General features: G+C 42.7%; 1 protein-coding gene across 1 annotated transcript in view; it reads left to right on the forward strand.

Annotated features, from left to right (window-relative positions):
- Positions 1-13,285: 13,285 nt before the first annotated feature.
- The window catches only part of LOC129669978 (TRPM8 channel-associated factor 2-like), a 30,068-nt gene continuing 26,399 nt past the window's right edge, over positions 13,286-16,954 (forward strand). The window contains 1 exon segment of the mRNA XM_055598345.1: positions 13,286-13,446. The gene's annotated coding sequence lies outside the window, so the exon portion shown is untranslated.

Below are 16,954 nucleotides of genomic sequence, written 5' to 3' on the forward strand. Positions count from 1 at the left end.
TTTTGTGGCAGCTATAAAATACTCTGTTGGAAAGCAGCATGGGTAGGAAAAGGTTTATTTGGTGTATTTTTCTAGGTCATATTCCATCGTTGAGGAAAGTCAGTACAAAAACTCAAGCAAGAACCTGAAGCAGAAACCACTGAGGTTTCTGATTGCTGCCTCTCACCCTGGTACAGGCTTAGCTTACCTTATACACACCTGGATCAGCTACCTGCCCAGGAAGTAAATGGTACTACTCATGGTGGGCTGGGTCCTTTGCATCAAATCGTAATAAAGTCTAGTCTGATGTGGGCAATCCCTCAGTTGAGACTCCCATCTAGGGTGACTCTAAGCTGTCTATAGTTTAGGTAAAATGAGCTAGGACACTGACCTTCGTGGTGCTATGTTCTAATTTGAACACTGTAAAAAAAAAAAAAAAAAGAGAGAGAAGAAGAAGAAGCAGAAGCATATTGGATGCAATGCATGAAGTATTATGAAGGAAAATACTGTAAACAGAGTTGGAAAGTGGATTTCTGGGTGGAGCCTGTAAATGAGCACACTTGCTGTTTTATGTAATGTGGTCTAAGAAAGCCTCTGAAGGTAATATTTAAGCAGATTCTCTGTAAGAATGATGCAGCCAGCCATGCAATTAACTCAAAACAAAGGAAAGTAAAATTATATGAAATACATTGAAGAAACACCAAAACAGACACTTTGGAACGACATTCCTAAGTCGCTACATTCCCAGATATAAACCTTTTTTTCCTGCTATGTTATTTTTAAGCTTTGTGCATTTGCATTTATCTGTGAATGCAAACAGTGTGTGTGTGTGTGTGTGTGTGTGTGCGTGTGTGTGTGCCTGTGTGTGTGTGTGTGTGTGCTGATGTGTACGTAGGTGCCCAAGGATGCCAAAAAGGGACATCAGATCCCCTAGAGCTAGTTACTTGTGAGTCATTCAACATGATTGCCCGGAACTGAATTCTAGTTTCTCCTTGAGAACAGCAAGCATTCTTGCCCTGAGCCACAACCTCCAGCCCACACCAGATAAAAATCTTGATCACAGATGTCTGGTGTAACCATTAGTAGGATTCACTGACTGCATGGTTTAAAGTATAAATGTCCCTCCCTTCTCCTTCCCCACAAAAAGTAAATTTAAAAAAAACACTCCTGTGTTAAAGTATTAGACGAGCTACGGAGAGGTGGTTGAATCTTTAAGAGGAAGGCCATTAGATAGTAGAAGCCTGACACTGCCCTCTCTTTCACAGATGCCATGAGAAGAATAAGTGTGCTACACTAGACATTGCCTGTTATGATGTTCTACCTCATCCAAAAGCAACAGGAGACACACCGTGGGTAGGAAGGTCTGAGACTTTAAGTCCAAAGAGATCCTTCCTTTTTTCAAGTTTATACTCTCGGACATTTTGCCACAGAAATGCATAACTGACCACCACACCAACCTCACAAAAACTCACGACTTTTGAGTTTCAACTGTGAAACTTCAAAATGAAATCATACTATGCTGTAAAAATTTTGGCCTCTCCATTATGAAGTTACTGTTTGATCAGGGAGCAAAATAGGCTCATTTTAGTGGTTGCTGTGTCTTCTACGTCTTCTACCAAGACTAATGAAGGGAAATACTTTATACCTTAATATGCTAATTTCTGGGTCGTTATCAATGGTCTGATGCGTTCAGGTTGGTAGAATTTTGAACCAAGTCTGTATGAAGATTGATTTTAAAAAATTAACTCAGTTTGCTCTGCAATGAAAGTTTTAGTCTTACTGGTTGAAGCTCATCTGGACAAAAGATTGGAGTACTAGATAACTCAAGCTCCGTTTTCTAGGCTTCGAATTCCATGGTCACCTTTCATCCTACTGGCCAGAATGGTATCTATTTGGCTTCAGTTGAAGTTAAAGACATACATAATCAGAAATTTCAATATAATGGGAGACCTTGAGAAGGATTGGCTTTATTATAAGAAAATTTGGGAGAACAATCAGTAATTGTTATATTTTTAGAAAAAATAAGAAATAAAGGTTCTGGATTTGTATGTACAGGGATGTTAACTTACTCATTCTCTGCATTAGGACTTCTTTTTTTTTTTTCAGAAAATCTTTGTTTTGTGGTGCTGGGATAGAAAGAGGCTTGAACATGGTTAGATAAGCAGTCTGTCCCTAAGCTACTTTCCCCATCCTTCTTCTGGGGACATTGACGCTCACTGAGTTCCAATTCCCACACTGTAACTCCTCTGGATTCTCAGTATCTTCAGCCTTATAACATAACGTATGAAAATGTATATGAAGTTACAGATACCACATTGGTCTTGTGATTAAGATGGTTTATCTACTGTGCAGCTGCCTAGCGGATGTGATATTTCAGAGTCTGAGAAACATGCAGTGTTGGTTGAAGGCTAACTTATTTCGCTGACTCCCAGACAGTTCTTATCTTCAGTACAAAACCAAGCTTTGTGGACGGCCTAGAGTTGGCGGAGTTCACTGTTAGAAGATCACCCTGTCTCTTACTAGAGAAGGAAATAGAAGCATCACTGCCTCTGCGGGTATAATGTGCTCTAAAATACTGTCTGTCACTAGAATATTAGGGGCTCACACCACAAATATTTCACACACCTCGAATACAAGCCGAGAGAACAATGCAGATCCCAGTTAAATTCACAAATCTAACAAAGGAGGCTATGAAGGCTTTTCTAACTATAACTTAGAACCGGTCACCTGTCAATAGAACCCAAGAAGTCCAGGCTCATTATTTTGAACGAAGCAGATCAGTGCTTGCCCTTGGAAACAGACTGTGGGATGATTTGAATAAAAGTTAACATAAATCTACCAGAGAATGAAATATGAGATATTGAGTCTTTCTTGAATATGCTCAAGTTAATAACTTTCCCCTTGCTCCTATTAGAAGACAACTTTAATAAATACATTTGAGAGTTACACTGTGTGGAGCTCTCTTGTCTCCTCAAAGAGGAAGAAGCCAAGACAGAGGCCAGTGTGTTAGGCATTTATGAGGGGGAGGTGGCTGTTAGATGATGTGAAGAGGGAGCTAGGGGAGGCTGGGAGTGGCACTAGACCGCAGTGTAGAAGAAAGAAGAAATCAAAGGCTGACCTTGCATGCAGGTCTCAGGCAGTTTCTTCAAGGCCACTGTAGAGTTCTTGAGCCAAAATTAACATCATCACCATCCCCTGTCTTTTAGGAGTGCCCAGGCCTGCTTTACAATCCTTTTACATTCAGTCACTGGCTTGGAGAAGTCCTTGGGCAGAATCGCCTTGCGCCAAGTGTTCCAGGAAACACCAGCTGAGACCAACTGGCATTTGCTTTTCCTGCAGTTGGAAATCTGAGAGCAGCGTTTTCATGGCCAGCACATTATTTATTCTGTAGACACCTGCGTTGGAACATCTCTGTGGCTTATTGAGCCATTCCAGTGACTCAGACCAATAAAAGCACATAGGTGGTTTCAGCCGTCTCTTTTCCTAACTTAGATCAGTGCTAACATTTTCCACATTCCTAAGAGCATTTGGGGAAAGAATATCCAAGACCACATTAAGTTAAACTCGTGGCTAAAAATAACTGAAGAATGCTAAGGACTATTAATGGTAGTCCACAATTAGAAAGCATGTATATGAAGCTCCTCCTTCATTTTGTCTTAGTAAGAAACTAGAATAACTATAGACTATTACACTCTAGTTGACAAAACTGGACCAATATACCATAAGTAACAATAACTGTTTCAATTTTCTTTCCTAAGTTGGCTGCAGTGGCCCATGCCTGCAATCCCAGTACTCAAGAAGGCAGAGGCAAGCAGATCTCTGTCAGTTTGAGCCAGCCCGGTCTACAAAGTGAGTCCAGGACAGCTGAAGCTACACAGAGAAACCCTGTCTTGAAAAAAAAAAAATGACAAAACAAATTTTCTCTTGTATGTTGCACAAGTAAATCTATTTAATATATGTATATTTACTGAGGTTTCTACTGTTATTATAAAACAACCATGACCAAATGCAACTTGAGGAGAAAAGGGTTTATTTCATCTTACAGCTTACAGTTTATCACTGAAGAAAACCAGGGCAGAAACTCAAGCCATGAACCTGGAGACAGGAACTGAAGTAGGGGCCACAGAGGAGTGGTACTTAATGGCTTACTCTGTGGCTTATTCAACATACTTTCTTATACACTCCAGAAACAAATGACCAGGAGTAGCAGAACCCCACCATGGGCTAGGTTCATGCATATCAATCATTAATCAAGAAAATTTATTACAGAGTTCCCTATGATCAATCAGATGAAGTCCCCTTAATTGAAGTTCTTCTAACCAGATAACTGTCTTTTGTTAAGCTGACACAAACTCTAACCAGCACAATTAACCTTATGTCATCTTGACACAGCCATACATTACTACTAAATCATAAACGCTTCTTTCTTATTTATCCCCAAGATCTCACATTTATATCAATATCACCCCACAAGAGATGGACACATTAAGAAACTCCCACAGTCTTTAAAATGCCAAACACTTTAAAAGTTCAAATTTTTTTAAATATCCATCACCTTAAAATTCAAAGCTTCTCTCCACTACCCAAGTCTCTTTTAAAAGTCTCTTAATTGTGTTCTCCTATAAAATCAAAACACAAGTTAAATGCTTTCTTATTCCAACAGAGAATAGCCAGGACACATTTATATCCAAATAAAAATAAAACCAAAGCCCAACAATATAGAAACCCCAGGGTCAAGCATCTGGGATTCTCACGATCTTCTGGGCTCTAAAGGGTCCTTTCTCTAGCCCTGCCCTCTGTAGTACACACGGCTTGTCAGCTACTACTGTCCTCAGTGGAATGTAGAATACAATTTCAACTCCTTAATTGAGCAGAGAAAGTCCCTCAAAATCCAGCTAAATAGTCTCTATGGGGCTTCACTTATACAAGGCCTACTGACAAGTTTATGTGATGGTGGTCGTGTTATCTTTCTCAAACGAAGCTTTTCATAGCCATCTTTGCTTTTGTATATTGCACATTTTCACACTGTCAGAGCCTCTTCCACTAGATGATAGGTTTCTGTCTCCCCAAGATCTTCTCTGATTCCTTTATCAGCAATAAAGGAATTGCTTGCCTTCTTTCTTCTCATGCATTTAGTTTGTAGCCAAGTATTGGCCTTTAGATAAAATTTTAGCTCTGGTATTGTAGTTGTTTTCGTGTCAACTGTCCTCTACTTATTGGCTTAATTTTTTTCCTATAGAATTACCAATCCTAGTATCATTTCTATCTGACAGAGAAGGAACAGGTCAACTTTCACGGAGTAGTTTCTGTTTAAGGTACAGGGAAAATCTGGGGTTTGTATCTTTGCATGAGCAACAACCCTTGAGCTAGCTTCCCACTAATTTTTAATGATCTTTGTGATGTTTCTGTACTATTCTGTTTTCAGTCCTCAGGCAGGATGTAATTTTGAATGGCAGGTATATTGGCCATGCCAGGCCTGCTTCTGCACTCTAATCCTCAGAAAGTCTTTTTTTTTTTTTCAAGCTAGAAAGATAGCTCACAAGTTAAAGGCTAAAGCTTATAACCTGTAGTATTTCGAATAAGAACGGCCCCCATAGGTTCATATATTTGTATGCTTAGTCATCAGGGAGTAGTACCACTTGAGAAGGATTAAGAGGTGTGGTTTTGTTGGAGTAGGTGTGGTCTTACTGAAGAAAGTTTCAAAGGCCTAAGCCAAGGGCCCAGGGGCTCTCTCTTTCTGTTACCTGTGGATCCAGATGTAGAACTCTCAGCTACTTCTCCAGCAGTATGCTCCCTGCCATGACAATGAACTAAGCCTCTGAAGCTGTTAGCAAGACCCAATTAAATGCTTTCTTTTTTTCTAATTTTTTTTTATTTTTTTAATATTAGTTACAGTTTAACTTTGTATCCTTGCTGTAACCCGCTCCCTCTTTCCCTCCCAATACCACCCTCCCTCCCAAATCTCTTCCCTGCCCCTTTCCAAGTCCACTGACAGGGGTTTATCATCTGATACTGGTTTATCAGGTATCTTCAGGACTGGCTGCAAAGTCCTCCTATGTGGCCTAGCAGGGCTGCTCCTCCCTCAGGGAGGTGGGGGAGGAGGTCAAAGAGCCCGCCATTGAGTTCATGTCAGAAGCAGTCCCTGTTCCCCTTATTAGGGTACCCACTTGGATACTGAGCTACCATGGGCTACATCTGAGCAGGGGTTCTAGGTTATATCCATACATGTTCCTTGTTTGGAGAAACAGTCTCAGAAAAAAAACCCCTGTGCCCAGATACATTTGGTCCTTGTGGAACTCCTGGACTCTCCAAGTCATATTAACTCCCTTTTTTCCTTATGATTCCTTGTACTCTGCCGAAGGTTTGGGGTGGGAATGCAAACTTGTACAACCACTTTGAAATTCAAACTGGCGCTTTTTCAGACAATTAAGAATAGTGATTCCTCAAGATCCAGCTATACCACTCCTAGGCATATATCCAAAAGATGCTCAAATACACAACAAGGACATTTGCTCAACCATGTTTGTAACAGCTTTATTCGTAATAGCCAGAACCTGGAAACAACCCAGATGTCCCTCAGTTGAGGAATGGATACAGAAATTGTGGTACTTTTACACAATGGAATATTACTCAGCAATTAAAAATGAGGAAATCATGAAATTTGCAAGCAAATGGTGAGACCTAGAAATGATCATCTTTGAGTGAGGTATCCCAAAAACAGAAAGACACACATGGTATATACTCACTTATATAAACCTATTATAAACATAGGATAAACATACTGAAATCTATACACCTAAAGAAGATAAACAAAAAAGAGGTAAGATGATCAATCCTCACTTAGAAAGACAAATGGGATGGACATTGGATGTAAGAGCAAACAAGTAACAGGACAGGAGCCTACCACAGAGGGCCTCTGAAAGACTCTACCTAGCAGTGTATCAAATCAGATATTAAATACTTTCTTTTATAAGAGTTGTTGTGGTCATGGTGACTCTTACAGCAATAGGCCAGTGACTAAGACATAACTAAAATAACAAAAAAGTCATTTTTACGTAAAAGATGTTAATCATCACTAACACACTTCCTTTATAAAATGCACAGGTACTATTCCTGTCAAAGAGACTTTCCCCCCCAGCCCCGGAAAACTGACTCTTTTTCTCACCTCCTCTTGATCAGTGCTTTTCTAGACTTTTCTAACCACTAGCTTACTCCAACTTCCCCTTCCTTAATAAGAACAAAGTGAGGTGGGCATGGTGAGAGGGCACTTATTGGGGCTGCTGCAGAAGGGTTGTTTTTCAGGCCAGCCACAGCTACAGCCCAGTCCCTGTTTCAAAACAAGCAAGAAGGAAAATAAAGAACAGATGTAGTATTGTGCCATCAAGTCACATTGACAAAAGGAGGATCTGATTAAGGCCTATGAGCACCAGTGTATACAAGAGGTGCTGGGCTGGGCTTCTTATATAGCAGTTACAGGCCCATGTCCTGAGGTCTCCCTTACTAAGTCTCACCTCTGTTCTCAAAAATCAGTCTCTTTGCATGAAATATAAGAATTAAAACTTTTCACATCACAATGCATTTTTAGCATGAGATGTTTTGAGATTATAATAGGTCTTCTCATCTGAGTTTAGTCTTAATATTATTTCTAAAATCTGAATGTGTGCTTTTTTTTAGCAATCAGATGTACAACAGTCCTCCAAAAACAAGTTATATATCCTCTCTTCAATAGACATTTGCCAGACACTAGCTATTTATCAACATTTGTTTATGTAATTGTTAGTGCCAGAGCCCACTGGTGGAGTCGAACAGTTCCTGAGTGGGGGGTGAGGATTGAAAATAAATAAATAAATAAATAAATAAATAAATAAATAAATAAATAAATAACACATGACATGCAGGATCAGCTCCAGAGGGCTGTCAGTAAAAACAGCAGCAGCCTGGTTTATTCCACAGCTCCTTTCTTTAGTCAGAGCAAAGCACCTCAAAATAATGAATGGGTTCATCAAGAAGTCAAACTTATTTACTTTGACTACTTGTGTGATCTCCAAGATCACACAAACAAATTAAAGAAAAATTAAAGCAAAAAATTCTGCTTATCTCTGTCTCAAGATGAAGGCCAAGGTGACAACATGTTTTTCGCTGAAAACTCAATAGCAAAGCAGCCTGACAAATAAGCAGCTCTCCACATGTTAGAATATCAGCTAATATCGGGCTGGAGAGATGACTTAGAAATTAAAAGGCACTTGTTATTCTTGCAAAGGACTAGAACTTGGTTCCTGCCTCCCACATCCGCTCACAACTTCCTAAACTTCCAGTTCTGGAAAGTCCAATGCCCTCCTCGAGGGTCTGCAGGTCCCTGACCACACATGGTGCACATACATATATTCAAGCATACACATGCATTTATAATAATAAACAAAAAATTATTTTTGAAAAGAAGATAATGTCCACTATATAACTGGAAAAAGAAAAGAGTGGACAGTGGGTAGTAAAATGCATCAGACTGAAAGACTCTACCTAGCAGTGTGTCAAAGCAGACACTAAGACTCATGACCAAACCCTCGGCAGAGTGCAGGGAATCATAGGAAAGAAGGGGAGTTAGTATGACGTGGAGAGGATAGGAGCTCTACAAGGACCAAATATATCTGGGCACAGGGGTCTTTTCTGAGACTGACACTCCACCAAGGACCATGTATGGATATAACCTAGAACCTCGGCTCGGATGAACCCCGTGGTAGCTCAGTAACCAATTTGGTTTCCCATAGTAAGGGGAACAGAGACTATTTCTGACAGGAACTCAATGGCAGGCTCTTTGACCTCCCCACCCCTTACGGAAGGAGCAGTCCTGCTAGGCCACAGAGGAGGACTTTGAAGCCAGTCCTGAAGATACCTGATAAAACAGGGTCAGATGAAAGGGGAGGAGGTCCTTCTCAATCAGTGGACTTGGAAAGGGGCAGGGAGGAGATGAGGGAGGGTTTGAGAAGGAATGAGGGACCAGGATACAGCTGGAATATAGAGTTAATAAAAGATAACTAGATAAAATATAAATAAATAAATAAACAGTAAAAAAAATTTAAAAAATGCATCAGACTATGTTCCTGGACATGATGACTCAGAGAAGAAAGGAAAAATAAATTGATTTCTTAGAGGGAATTTTATCTTTGACAGTGGGGCCATTGTACATTCTGCAAATTTATTTTTTAATTCATTTGTTTTTTTATAAATTACAGCTTATTCATTTTGTATTCCATCTGTAGCCTCCTTCCTCATCCCCTCCCAATCCCACTCTCCTTCCCTCATCTCTTTCCATGCCCCTTCCTAAGTCCACTGATAGGGGAAGTTCTCCTCCCCTTTCCTCTGACCTTAGCCTATCAGGTCTTATCAGGACTGGCTGCATTGTCTTCTTCTGTAGCCTGGTAAGGCTGTTCTCCCCTCAGGGGGAAGTGATCAAAGAGCCAGTCACTGAGGTCATGTCAGAGATAGTCCCTGATCCTATTACTAGAGAACCCCTTGGACACTGAACTGCCATGGACTACACCTGAGCAGGGGTTCTAGGTTATCTCCATGAATAGTCCTTGGCTGGAGTATCAGTCTCAGAAAAGACCCCCAGGCACAGATTTTTTGGTTCTGTTGCTCTCCTTGTGGCGCTCCTGTCCCCTTAAGGTCTTTTTATTTCCCCCTTCTTTCATAAGATTCCCTGCACTCTGCCCAAAGTTTGCTATGAGTCTCAGCATCTGCTTTAATACCTTGCTGGGAAGAGTCTTTCAATGGCCCTCTGTGGTAGGCTCCTGTTCTCTGTCCTGTTCTCTGTCTTCTCCCTCTTCCAATGACCATCCCATTTGCCTGAATAGTGCTTCCTCAAGATCCAGCTATAGATCCAAAATATGCTCAAGTACACAACAAGGACATTTGCTCAACCATGTTCATAGCAGCTTTATTTGTAATAGCCAGAATCTGGAAACAACCCAGATGCCCCTCAACTGAGGAATGGATACAGAATTGTGGCACATTTACACAATGGAATATTACTCAGCAATTAAAAACAAAGAAATCATGACATTTACAGGCAAATGGTGGGAAATGGAAAAGATCATCCTGAGTGAGATATCCCAGAAGCAGAAAGACACACATGGTATGTACTCACCTATAAGTGGGTACTAGACCTATAAGATAGGATAAACATACTAAAATCCGTACACCTAAAGAAGCCAAGCAAGAAGGAGGACCCTGGGTAAGATGATCAATCTGCATTCTGCAAATCTAAAGGGAACTAATTGGGCCAGAATTCAAGGGGAAAATAGGAACTACATCGTCAATGAAGAGTGAGGCCCAATCAGAAATCTCCCATGTGGAAGATGTGTGTCTAGGTCAGCATTCCAAGGTTATAGAGAGACAGTGAATGGCAGCTAGTGTGATCAGCACTGAACTTTGATTGGATGGTGCTATGACACCAACACATCTGATGGCGAGAGTGCATGTTACACAAGCCTGCCAATCTGCTGCAGTCTGCATCTTCTAGTAGGTCATTCTGAACTCTCACTTTATTTGAAATAATTTGACCATGAACATCTTCTGTTAAATCGCCATTTGTACATTTACATGAGTCAATTTCTAAAATTGAGGTTTCTTGGCTACTTCAGAAGGGGTGTGTGTGTGTGTGTGTGTGTTTGTGGGTCACACACAGTTTAATAAACATCCTCACATTTTCTTATTCTTATCGCTAATATTGTGTGTTCTTTTAAATTTTATTTATTGGTTCTTATTGACAGTACATGAAAGGAGGAAATGATTTGGTTGCAATAGTGAACCTTGCAAATGTATTTTCCACCCTAAAACCAAATCAGTAGCAGAGCACAATTTTATGCATGTGTATGTATGTGCGTGTACACGTGTGGGGATCACATATGTGAGTGTGCATATGGAGGCCAAAGGACAATCAGTACCTTCCTCGGAGATGCTGTCTACCTCCTTTTGAGAAAGGCTCTCTCATTAGCCTGGGGCTTGCCAGTTAGGCTAGGCTGACTATCCAGAGAGTCCCAGAGATCCTTGTCTTGCTGTCTCTGTGGTGCTGTGCTGACAAGGGTGAAGCATGTACAACATTTTATTTACCAATTAAGGATAATAAGTGTTTTTATTAGTTCCTTGAGAATTTTGTAAAGTACGTTTTCATAACCTCATCATCAACTCCTCCCAGATCCACCCACCCAGCTTTGTCTCTTTTTTTTTTTCCCCCCCCACTGATCAAGTCCAACTTCACATACAACATTTTAATGCAGGTTCTAGGGATAGAATCTCTGGGGTGCAAACATTTTAGCAACCGCCACCCTCTCCGATTTGTTCTGCATCTGTGCAAACCCAGACAGCAGTACAAAACTACTAACTTGATTTTCCCAAGAAATACATCTTTACCACTCTGTAACTTGCTTAAAGGAAGGGAAGGGCATGTGTGTTGCTTAACTAGGACAGCCACAATTGTCACAGACAGGGTGGCTTGAACGCAAGCACTTCTGGCAGCTCTGGTTCCAGCAGGCTGAGATTGGGGGGATTCAGTCTGCCTTTTGCTGAGGCATTTCTCCTTGGCTTCCGAGTGGGTGGCTACCTTTTCACCAAGTCACCACACAGTATTTCTTCTGCATTCCTGTCTCCTTTTCTTCCCATGACGGTACCAGTTATTTGGCTGGGAGCCCCCTCTAATGGTCTCCTTAAATGCTTTCCCTGTGAATACAGTTATATTATCAGATACTTTTCATTGAAACTTCATTTGGCAATTTGGTGGTGGGGGCACATAATACTAAAGTTTAGTATACAAGATCTCAAAGTAGGGAGACAGCCCTAGGCAAAATTTAACTTAACCGAAAATATATTTGATAAAGTTCCAAAGACAAATACAGTCAACAGTTGCCCGTTGTAGACTGAAGTCAAAGGGGAAGGCATCCCCCCATGGCTAGGGAAGGACCTGAAGTGCCAGCAGCAGAAGCTGTTTTGCAGTGTTGACCCTTCTTGGCAGAACAGAGGATGGAGTGACGGAAAGACCATCCCGTGTATACAGAAAAGCAGAGAACAGAGTTTAGCCAAGCCAACTGTCAGGAAAATGAAAATAAAAATAAAAACACAAAATGATGGACAACTTGTCAGCAAGGTCCTGGGGAAGATGCTATTCCTTTATAAAGGAAATGAAGCTCGCTTGACAGGACAAAGGGATTGCTGTGAAAATTCAATATGATATTTATGAGAATAAGCACTGCTTTTAAATAAGCAAGCACATGGCGATTAAAAAATAAACACATAATTTTATAAATCTTAATGCTTAAATATATGGCTAGTGGTAGCCCCAAATATCTAAAGCCTCTTTTTAAATATTCTTATTTCTCTCGCTGTCCCCTTCCTTTCCTTCGAGAAACTAAAGCAAACAACACATCATGGAAGTAAAAGCAATATACTGCTATGGAAAGCTGTGCTCAAGCTGACACACTAACCTGCTCTTCTACCTTCATTATTCTGACCCTCACCCCGACCCCACTTGGGGCAAAAATTCAGGCAGTATCCACTCTATAACTTTAACTTTCCAGATTAGTTTCACAGCCATGTTTTCTGCCCGGTAACAATAACCCTGAACCAGATTTCTATGCATAGTCTCAGGCCAAAATGCCTAGTCTAACCTTCCAGCAGACTCCTACAGGTGCACAGCCAGTGTTGGCCACGAGGCGGCAGGCCCTACTGCCCGAGCTAGGGGGTGCGAACCGCGCAGTGAAGCCCTGATGCGGCACCGAGCCAGCTGGAGCCAGGTTCCGGATCTGGCGGTGGAGCTGTTAGGTGATGTTCGCTCTGAATATGATTAACTGAAGATCTGGAGTTTAGTTTCCACCACTTTGGTCTGTCAACAGCTTTGCGGAGATTCCTCTCTCCAGGTAGGGTGGGGTCGAGAATCGGGCAGGTCTTCGCCAGCCTAATCAAAGTGAGACTCGCGTCACGTGGATCATCGTTCCCTCCGGGTGCGGCCGAGCGGCCTGGATTCTGGAATAGTACAGCTTTTAGAAGGCCGCCCCTCCAGAAAACCCTACAAGTAACCAACCCAGTTCCCGGGACAGCCCTGCCCATAACCAGCCCAGTTGGCGGGATAGCCCTGCCCCTGGAAAAGATCCGCCCCTGAGAAGTTCCGCCCCCGAGACTCAAGTTGGCCTGCTAGAAAGCCCTTTACTCTGACAACCTTCTTCCATGATGGCCCCGCCCCTGGAGGCCCCGCCCCCTGAAGGCCCCGCCCCCGGGCATACCCTCATTCAAGCAGCGCCCACTCGTCTGCTTGCTACGCTCAGCAGGCAACCTCCTTGGTACGAGTTTTCCGGCCCGGGTTTGTGACCGGTTGGGGCTGGGTGTCTGAGCGCTAGAACGAAGCTGCGGGGGAACCCTCCTCAAAGTGCCAGAAAGCTACCGGACGCCATTCCCGACAGTCAGTGTGTCTTCTTACAGGTCTGTTTTTTTTTCAGTTTCTTTTGACTGGTACACTTTTCTTGTTAACTCGGAACTCATTTATCTCCTTTCTTTGAACTTGAGTCACGAGTTTGATAAAGATGTGTGTTTGCGTGTGCAAGCCCATTTAGTTACAGTGTGGTGGGACTGTCGTACCGGGACATATTACCCACGTGGTTTTTGTTTGCTTTTTTTGTGCCAAGCTGGGGAAAAGTGAGGACTTTCTTCTCAAACGAACTGATGTATCTGCTGCCTTTTTCCACCTCTAAGCGGAACTTCACACAATTCACTTTCTTGGGAGCAGCGTTAGGAAGTGGGACGGGAAGTGGAGGTGGTGAGGCAAGTGCAGACCTGCCAAGGCCAACAGACATGTCATCTCACAGAAGTGGCTGAAACCTAAGGGTTGTGCAGGACTCTTAGGCAATGATGCTGAAGGTGGGAATGCATTCATTCTTTCTTTCTTTAAATTCACTTTACACTTTGTTGTAGGCCCACCCCTCATCCCCTCCTAATCTCACCTACCCTTCCTCCTCCCCCCTTTTTCTCAGAAAAGGGGAGCTCCCTTTTCCATCCACCCCCATTCATCAAGTTGCATCAGGACTGAGCTTGTCCTCTTCCCCTGTGGCCTGGCAAGGCAGGCCCTCCACGGGAAACTGATCAAAAAGCTGGCAAGTGAGTCCATGTCCAATGCTGTCCCCACTTCCTTCCCTAGAGGACCCACAAGAGGCCTAAGCTGCCCATATGCTACAACTTTGTAGGGGGTCTAGGCCTAGTTCATGCATGGTCCTTGGTTGATGTTTCAGTCTCAGCAAGCTGCTCTGGGCCCTGGATAGTTGGCTCTGTTGGTCTTCTTGTGGAGCTCCTGTCACCTCCAGGTCCTTTTCTCTTTCCTCTCACTTTTCCACAAGATGCCCAATTCACCACCCAATGTTTGGCTGTGAGTCTTAGCATCTGTTTTGAGGTGATGCTGGGTAGAGTCTCTCAGAAGACAACTCTGTCAGGGTCCCCTCTGCAAATTTAACAGAGCATCATTCACAGTGTTAGGGGTCTTTCGTTGGGCCAAGCATTGGTTGGGCATTCCCTCAATCTCTGTCTGCTCTATCTTTATCTCTGCACATCTTGTAGGCAGTTTTTGTGGGTGGGTTGGTGTTTCACTCCCTTCCTCCCTCTACTAGGAGGCTTGTTTAATAGAGGGTGTGCTTTTCAGTCTCTATGGACTCTGCTACTAGGAGTCTCTGCTTGAGTCCCCTTCATAGCCACCCAGGAGCTCACCCTGACTTAGGTCTACAGTTTATCACAGAGATAACTTCACCTTCAGTTACTCTTTCTCTACAGTCCTTCTGTCCTTGCTCTCCCCAGGTCTGTTCTCCACCCTCTTAACTCTCTGTATCTCCTCTCCTACCTCTGCAGCCACTAACTCTGTCTTTTCCATTCTGAGTGAGATTTATGCATTCTCCCTTGGATCCTCTGTGTTACCTGTCTTCTTTTAGTTTGTGGCTCCTAGTATGCTTATCCTGTCCTATATGGCTAATCACCCAAAAAACACTTAAAGAAATCTTCAGCATCCTTAGTCATCAGGGAAATGCAAATCAAAACAACTCTGAGATCCCATCTCACACCCATCAGAATGGCTAAGATCAAAATATCAAGGGACAGCACATGCTGGCAAAGGGGAACATTCCTCCTTTGATGGTGGGGGCGTACACTTTTACAACTACTTTGGAAATCAGTCTGGTGCTTTCTTAGACTATTTGAAATAGCTTTACTTCAAGGTCCAGCTATATCTGTCCTGAGTATATACCCATAAGACACTCCACCATACAAAGACACTTGCTCAACTATGATCATAGCAGTGTTATTTGTAATAGCCAGAATTTGGAAACAACCTAGATGTCCCTCAACCAAAGAATGGATAAAGAAATTGTGGCACATTTACACAAAGGAATACTACTCCATTATTTAAAACAAAGAAATCATGAAATTTGCAAATGGATGGAGCTAGAAAAGATCATCCTGACTAAGGTAACCCAGACCCTGAAAGACACACATGGTATATACTCACTTATAAATGGGAATGCATTCTTCAGACCCAGGCCAGGTCAACTCAATCTGGTTATGGCCATGAGCTAAGTTGATTGGCCTCTAAGGACAGATGAGAGGAGACATGCAACATGAGCTGTTAACAGTTCATGGGAACAGGAGGAACAAAGGAGACAGGAGGAACATAAGGAGTCTGATATGTCTAGGTTCTCCCCAGAAACTTATTTGGGAAGAGACCCTAAAAAGCCAATTGAAGAAAATGGGAGAAACAAAAAACGAAAGAAGGAGCCCAACAAGGATGAGTGCTGGCTGTCTAGCTTCAGAGCTCAGCCCTTCCAGGGAATGTGTAGGATGCACCCGAGGCAGGCACTGGACCTGTGTCCATGGCTCCCTCCAGCACCTGAAGCTAACTTAGGACATCAGCTCACAGCCATTGGAGGGCTGCCTGTCAGTCATGAATGTACAGGAGGTCCCCCATGGAGAGCTACTCAGATGTGGGAGTAGAGGAGATGTGTAGAGCACCTGCCACCCTCAGGGAAAGGAGAAGAGGAAGAAGAGAGGGAAGCAGCACACACACCTGCACCGTTGCATAGTCTAATTTGTAAAACAATGGTCTTCAGGCCAGGGGGATTGGTCAGGTGGGACCTCTGAAAGAGATCCTCCAGTAAGTTCAGCTGTCAGCCTATCAGGCTTCAGAAGAATTAGAAAAGATCCCTGGCCAGATAGTAAAAAGCAGGAGCCTTCCCACTAGGGCAGATTTGATCATTTTGAAGCCCTTTCCAACAATGTATGCAAGACTGCCCGAATTAATGCAGTTTCTGAAAAGTCATGTGGCCTTAACTAATGCATTTTCTAGCAGGTCATGTGACACTTTTGTCTGAAAGACTGAAACAAACACTAAGTCAACCAGATCCTGTTCCTCTCTGCCCTTGGCTCTACTACTACACTAGTGTGCTTCTTACCAAAATAAATACTCTTCCCACAGCATTTCAGGTTTCAGCTTCAAGGCCTCCTTCTGGCCAAGTATTTCCTGTTATACAGTTTAAAGCAGTCTTTCTGTTGACTGGTCTGTATTCCATCATCAATAGCTACTGGAAATTGCTGCATTTGTATTTAATTGTAAGACTACTAATTTATTGTCCCTACTCTTCTTTTTTTTTAACTTTTATTAATTACACTTTATTCATTTTGTATCGCCCCATAAGCCCCTCCCTCCTCCCCTCCCGGTCCCACCCTCACCCCCTTTCTGCATGCATGCCCCTCCCCAAGTCCACTGATAGGGGAGGTCCTCATCTCCTTATTTCTGATCTTAGTCTATCAGTTCTCATCAGAAGTGGCTGCATTGTCAGGGTTCTAGGTTATCTCCATGAATAGTCCTTGGTTGGAGTATGAGTCTCGGGGAAGTTCCCTGTGTTCAAATTTTCTTGTTCTGTTGCTCTCCTTGTGGAGTTCCTGTCCTCTCCAGCTC

Source organism: Psammomys obesus, unplaced genomic scaffold (genome assembly GCF_907164565.1).
Source record: "Psammomys obesus unplaced genomic scaffold, mPsaObe1.curated_primary_1811, whole genome shotgun sequence".
Lineage (NCBI taxonomy): Eukaryota > Metazoa > Chordata > Mammalia > Rodentia > Muridae > Psammomys > Psammomys obesus.